The sequence below is a fragment of the Mastomys coucha genome, unplaced genomic scaffold, assembly GCF_008632895.1.
Source record: "Mastomys coucha isolate ucsf_1 unplaced genomic scaffold, UCSF_Mcou_1 pScaffold22, whole genome shotgun sequence".
Classification (NCBI taxonomy): domain Eukaryota; kingdom Metazoa; phylum Chordata; class Mammalia; order Rodentia; family Muridae; genus Mastomys; species Mastomys coucha.
Window position 1 is genome coordinate 127,770,622 of NW_022196905.1, and position 5,979 is coordinate 127,776,600.

At 40.2% G+C, this 5,979-nt stretch overlaps 1 pseudogene; it reads right to left on the reverse strand.

The window, feature by feature from the left end:
* Positions 1-5,129: 5,129 nt before the first annotated feature.
* LOC116071666 lies at positions 5,130-5,228 on the reverse strand (annotated as a pseudogene).
* Between the last annotated feature and the right edge of the window lie 751 nt (positions 5,229-5,979).

Below are 5,979 nucleotides of genomic sequence, written 5' to 3' on the forward strand. Positions count from 1 at the left end.
GTAGTGATGGTGGTGGTGGTGGTGGTGGTGGTGGTAATAGTGGTGGGGTGGTAGTGATGGTGGTGGTGGTGATGATTATGGTGGTGGTGACGACAGTGATAGTGATAGTAGTGTTTGTGGTAGTGTTTGTGGTGATGGTGGTGGTACTATTACTGTTTTAAGATAAGTCTTATATAGTCCAGGCTAACCTGAAATTTACTATGCAGCCACAAATAACCTTAAGCTCATGATCCTCCTGCCTCTGCATTCAAAACACTAGGATTCCACACTTGAAAGCTGAAACCTCACCCGTTTTTTTCTTAATAGACATGTACTTGTTCTTACATGTGGAGTAAAGTAAGAGCACTTGATACACACCTAGAGTGGGTAATGATCAAACTGGAATGATCCATTTCTCCATGACGTGAACCTCAAAACTCTTCCTCTCCCATTATTTTGAAATCCAAAATAAATAGTTATGGGCTGTGAGTACCAAAATGGAGCTAGATGAGAGTAATTAGGTCTAATGCACCAGAGAATGAGTTCGCTTTTATTGACTTGGGGTAGAACATAAATTCTGACCTGTCAAAGTAATAAAGTTAGTAAATGATGTTAGCCAAACCCTTTCAAAATGAAATAAGGGAAGGGAGGAACATCGAAGTAGTGACTAAGATCCAAAGCAAACAGCTAGCTCTGAGATCCTGCCTCCCATGCTCAATCTTATCCACTTAATCATTGACGGCCTTGGACGCGGTTCTTCCATGAAGACAAGGGCTCCAAGCAAACACAAGGATAATGAATGTGAAAGACCATTATATTTAATATTCTAATATCATTAATGAAGCCTCAGCCAGAGAGCAAAGACTTTCCAAACTCATTATTTCCTGTTCCCGACACACACCATGAAATGTGCTTTCTAAATCACAGGGACACGTGTCAGCATCGCCTTTATTAAAATAATTCTATTTTATTTCTTGGATCTGTTCAGCCTAAGCAAATGCTCTAAATATTTAAGACATTGGGGGAGAAAACATTGGTGAATGTGTGAGCAGCAACCTGCTGCCCACCATCTGACTATGCTGAAAAGAACTGCCGTCAAAGTCTTCTTGGGTTGGGATGGAGGAGATGGCTCAGCAGTGAAGGGTGCTTGGTGCTCTTACAGATGACCTGGGTTCAGTTCTCAGCATCCACGTGCTGACTCACAGCCATCCATAACTTCAATTTCATGGTATCCAAAGTCCTTTTCTGACCTTGGTAGATGCCAGGCACTCATATTGATGCACATAAACACTCATCCACATGAAATAAATTATTTTATAATTTATAAAATAAATCTAAAAAAATTTAAAAAATCATCTTGGTTTTAATCTACATGTTGTGAATTCCTGGGAATATACTGCCTTTGTGTGTGTGTGTGTATGTGTGTGTGTGTGTGTGTGTGTGTGTGTGTGTGTGTGTGTGTGTCTGGGGTACATGTGTATGCGGGTGTGTGGAGACCAGAAATCAGAAGTCAAATGACCCTCAGGGGTCATTCCTCTGGTGCCATTCACCTTGAATTTTGAGACAGGGTCTCTCACTGGAATTTGAGGCTTGCCCATTAGGCTAGATTGGCTGACAACAAATCTCCTATCTCCATGTCTCCAGCTGTAGGATTACAAGTGCACATCACCATGACCAGCTTTTTACATGGATTTGGGGGCTTGAATTCAGGTTCTAAAGTTTGCACGGCAAACACTTCCAAACTGAACATCTCCCCAACCCAGATGTAACCTTTGATTTGCATTGTCTATTTTATCTACAGATGAAAAAGGAAAATGACTGATAGAGGCACACTCATTTTGCTTCCTTGGAGCTGAATATAAGCAACAGCTACATTTGGGGAAATTATTGATAACTTGCTTCGCCATGGAGTCTGCCTGAGTGACTGCTCATCTACAGAAATCACTCTCAACCTTCATTTTCATCTCCAAAGATATCAAAGCATGCTTGAAGACTGTTCTTATTCCATGCTGTTGCTCTCACAAATATCACAACCAAAAGTAACTTAGAGGAGGAGAGGAGGAAGAACTTTATTTGGCTTAAAATTCCAGGACATAGTCCATCGTTGAAGGATGTTTGGGCAATAATTCAAGGAGGAACTTGAAGCCTAAATATTGGGGGAATGCTGCTGGCTGTCATACAAGCAGGTTCAGGATTATCTGACTTTCTTATATAGCACAAGACTACTGGCCTAGAGAATGGTGGCACTCACAATGGGCTGGGACATCCTGTATCAATTAACAGTCAAGGCAGTTCTCCACAGACATGCTTACAGACCAGTATGATCTAGACAATTCCTCAGTATAGACTCCCTTTTATTAGGAGCCTCTAGGCTATGTAAAGTTGACAGTTAAAGCTAATTAGAACATAGACAATGTTCTTGGAAGCACCTAAAAACATTTGCTAGCTGTGCATAAAGAGCAATCCACATGATGTGTCAAAATCATGTCTGCTCTTAGAAGTGAGGGGACAACACTTTTTCTGTACACTGAGGTCTTGGCCACATGGGGCTGTGTTTCTGGAGAATGGTCAGGTCTTACTTCCCACTCTTCCTATCTCTCTTTCAGTGTCTTTAAATAAGGCTTAGGAAACATTATCCAGGTAATTCAGCTATGTGAGATGTCAAGAAACAAGAATTCTAGATAAGTGTTCTAGAACTGAGGCATACCCTAACCCCTCATTGGATTAGGGAATGCTAGGCAAATATTCTACCACCAAGCCATACCCCCAACACCTTCTAACAGGCTTGCAAAGTTTTTCCCGTGTACATTTGCTGAATTCCAGGAAGCACTTGTCACAGAGATTTTTCTGATCCTGGTGTGGTTAGACGCTTCTTCAAGGGAGCAGTGTCACTTCCTGCAATAGCCACTCTGTTGGATCACTGCTGGCTGGCAACACAAGCAGGCTCAGCCTCAGAGAGCTTCCTTACACAGCCCAGCACCTAACTATTGACTAATTGTCTAGACAATCTGTCCTGACCATTTATCCCCTGAAAGTATCATTCTTGACTGGATCATTTAATTCTCAAGCTGCCTTTGATGACTGGGAGAGCCATTTGACTTGCAAAGCTGATTACAAATTATTTTCTGATTACAGATTTATTTTGTTTGTGACAAAACGTTTCCTGCTAATTGCTAAAATAATCTTGGAGGCACTTACCTTCAAACACCTCATTTATTAACCTGCTGTAGATTCTCCCTCAACCATGTTTTCATCTTATTTTTTATTTATTTTAAACACCTATTTGCAGGATCATTAATCTTCATCAATATCTCTAGGGCCTTTGAGAAACAACTGGTCTGGGCTATAAGAATAATCAGATAACTAATAAAAGACCTGGGACTGAAGGATGGGGGCTTTCAACAGAGAGAAGGTAGAAGACATAGTAATCTAGACAGGGAAGAGGGGGTCTTGGGAGAAGATAATTTAAATGGGGGAGGGGAGATGAGGGAAGAGGAAAGGAAAAAATGCATGAGACAGGATAACTAACACTAAAGACCTTTCGAAAAGCCATATGGGGACCAACTACTATAGAAGCTTTCTTAGATATATACATACACATATAAAGAGTTTAAATTGAATTACTCTGTAACAGGGTAACAATGCCTCAACTAGACACCACAGGAGAACAAATAAAAAGCCCAGGGCTGAGAATGGATTGCTTCTATTGGGCTTGTTGGCCAGCAGGGTTCCAATTGTTGTTCCTATTGTTGGTGCTATCAGATACCTTCCAGAATATTACAATAAGACCTTATTTCTGAAGATGAATCATAGAATGTGGAAAAAATAAAGCTGGTGCTAACCTGGAAGCTTGATCCATACTGGCTAGTTTCCATAGTGCTGGAAGGTGCTTTGCACACTACTAGAGGAGAAACGCCATCAGTCTCACTCAGTGTGAACCCTGGAAGGTGCTGTGCACACTACTAGAGGAGAAACACCATCAGTCTCGCTCAGTGTGAACCCTTGTGGCCTGGGGAGATATGCCTGCTGACACAACGGTGGCACAGATGTTATGGGAGTGACTACACCCTTTCTGATTGGATTTAAGAACTGCTCCATAAGATGAAACCAATATTTGCCATCATTAATGAGGCCAAAACCCTATCCACAGATATGTTATAGATCCTAGGGAAGAACCTGCCAGTATTACTCTGCTAAATGATCATAGTATTAGAACAATTCCAAATGGCTCGCTGGTATACCCGTATGCTCATGCTTCTCTCGGCCCTCATCTAAGAAGCTTAGCCTTGAAGTAAACAGCAGTTAACATGGACACCCACAACTGGTCAGCCTGCAAAAAAAATAAGAGGCTACAGAATGCTCATTCTTAAATGGGAATTTTTTTCCTCAGCAAAGAAAATATTTTATAAATAGGCAAAAGTGATGAAAAGATATTAATATGGTATCATTGGAAAAGTAGACAATGTTAGAAAAAAACAGAATCACCATTAAATAAAATCTAAAACTAGAAAACACTATAAGTTCAATTATATTTTAATCCAATGGAACTTCCCCGTGATCTTTGTTTTGAAAAAAAAAACTGAATCATATTTAAAATGTTTCTAAGAATGTAACTCTCTTTTTAATTGAAAATTTTATACAATATATTCTGATTACAATTTCCCACCCCCAGTCCTCCCGGTTTTTCTCAATATCCCTTCCTATCCAAATCCAAACCCTTTCAGTCTCTCCTTAGAAAGCAAATGGACATCTAAGGGATAATACTCAAATAAGATAAAACCAAAACAAATCAGAATAGGACAAAACAAAGAAACAGATGAAAAAGAGCCAAAGAAAAAGCACAAGAAACACGCACAGCTGCAGAGACACATATGTCCACACACAGAAATCCTATAAAAAGGCGAAACTTGAAGTTGTAACATACACAAAAGACCTGTATGGTAAATAAATAAATAAATAAATTGCCTTGGCTCAACATTATGAAACAATCTCCAAAGATGCCATTGAATTTGCTTTGTGTTGGCTGTCTATGGCTGGTCATAGAGTCCACTCTTCAGAGTTGTTTGATTTTCCAGTGAGACTCCCTTTGGAGAAAATTTATTTATCACTTAGAAGTGGATGTCAATTGGAGATAACTTCAAGGTTAGGAAATAAGTATGGTATGATTCATAAATTTGAGTGTCATCCTTGCACAGGGGCCAGGTCAATCTCTGTTCCAGTTTTAGTGTGTGTGCTGCCAAAGTCATCACTCAATGGAACATTTATATCATATCCTCCTCCCAAGCTGAAGGTGCCCATTGTCATGATAGAAGGGGCAGAAATACTGTAAGAGGTGTGAAACTGTGGTGTGAAACTGTTTTCCAGATGCCACAGGCAGATGCACCTATGAACTCCCAGTGGTTGAGTCAGTATGCCTAAGACCAGTGTAAGCTCAAGGCAGACAAAACTCAGCATGGAGAAGGGGTGGGTTTCAGCATGGAGAAGGGGTGGGTTTCAGCATGGAGAAGGGGTGGGTTTGAAGTTCTACCCCTAACAGAGGTGCTATTGACAATTGATAGCTCCTAGGAGAGACAGTATTCTTTAAGCATGAGACCCCTGCTGTATCAATTAGGACTCTGAGGCTGTCCCTATGTCTAACAATATTTGGGCAGGCTAAATTGAATTTCTGTGAGTTTTAAAAACAAAACAAGAGGAGATGGGTTTATGTAGGTAAGAAAGTGAAGGTAGATCTGGGAGGAGTTAAAGGGAGACTTAAATATAATCAAAATATATTGTATAAAATTATCAAAGAATTGATTAAAAAGTTTACTTAAAAGACATGGAGGCCAGTGAACCCCAGGTGACAATAGGTCCTCCATCTTGCTGACCAAGTTGTTAGTCGGGGAACAATGAAATGTCCTCTCAGCTTGAACTACAATGGGAGATGGAAAATAATGGAGGTGAATCACTGATGATCAATGGAAAAGTCCATTCTTCATTTGCTACTGGCTATCAAGAAAA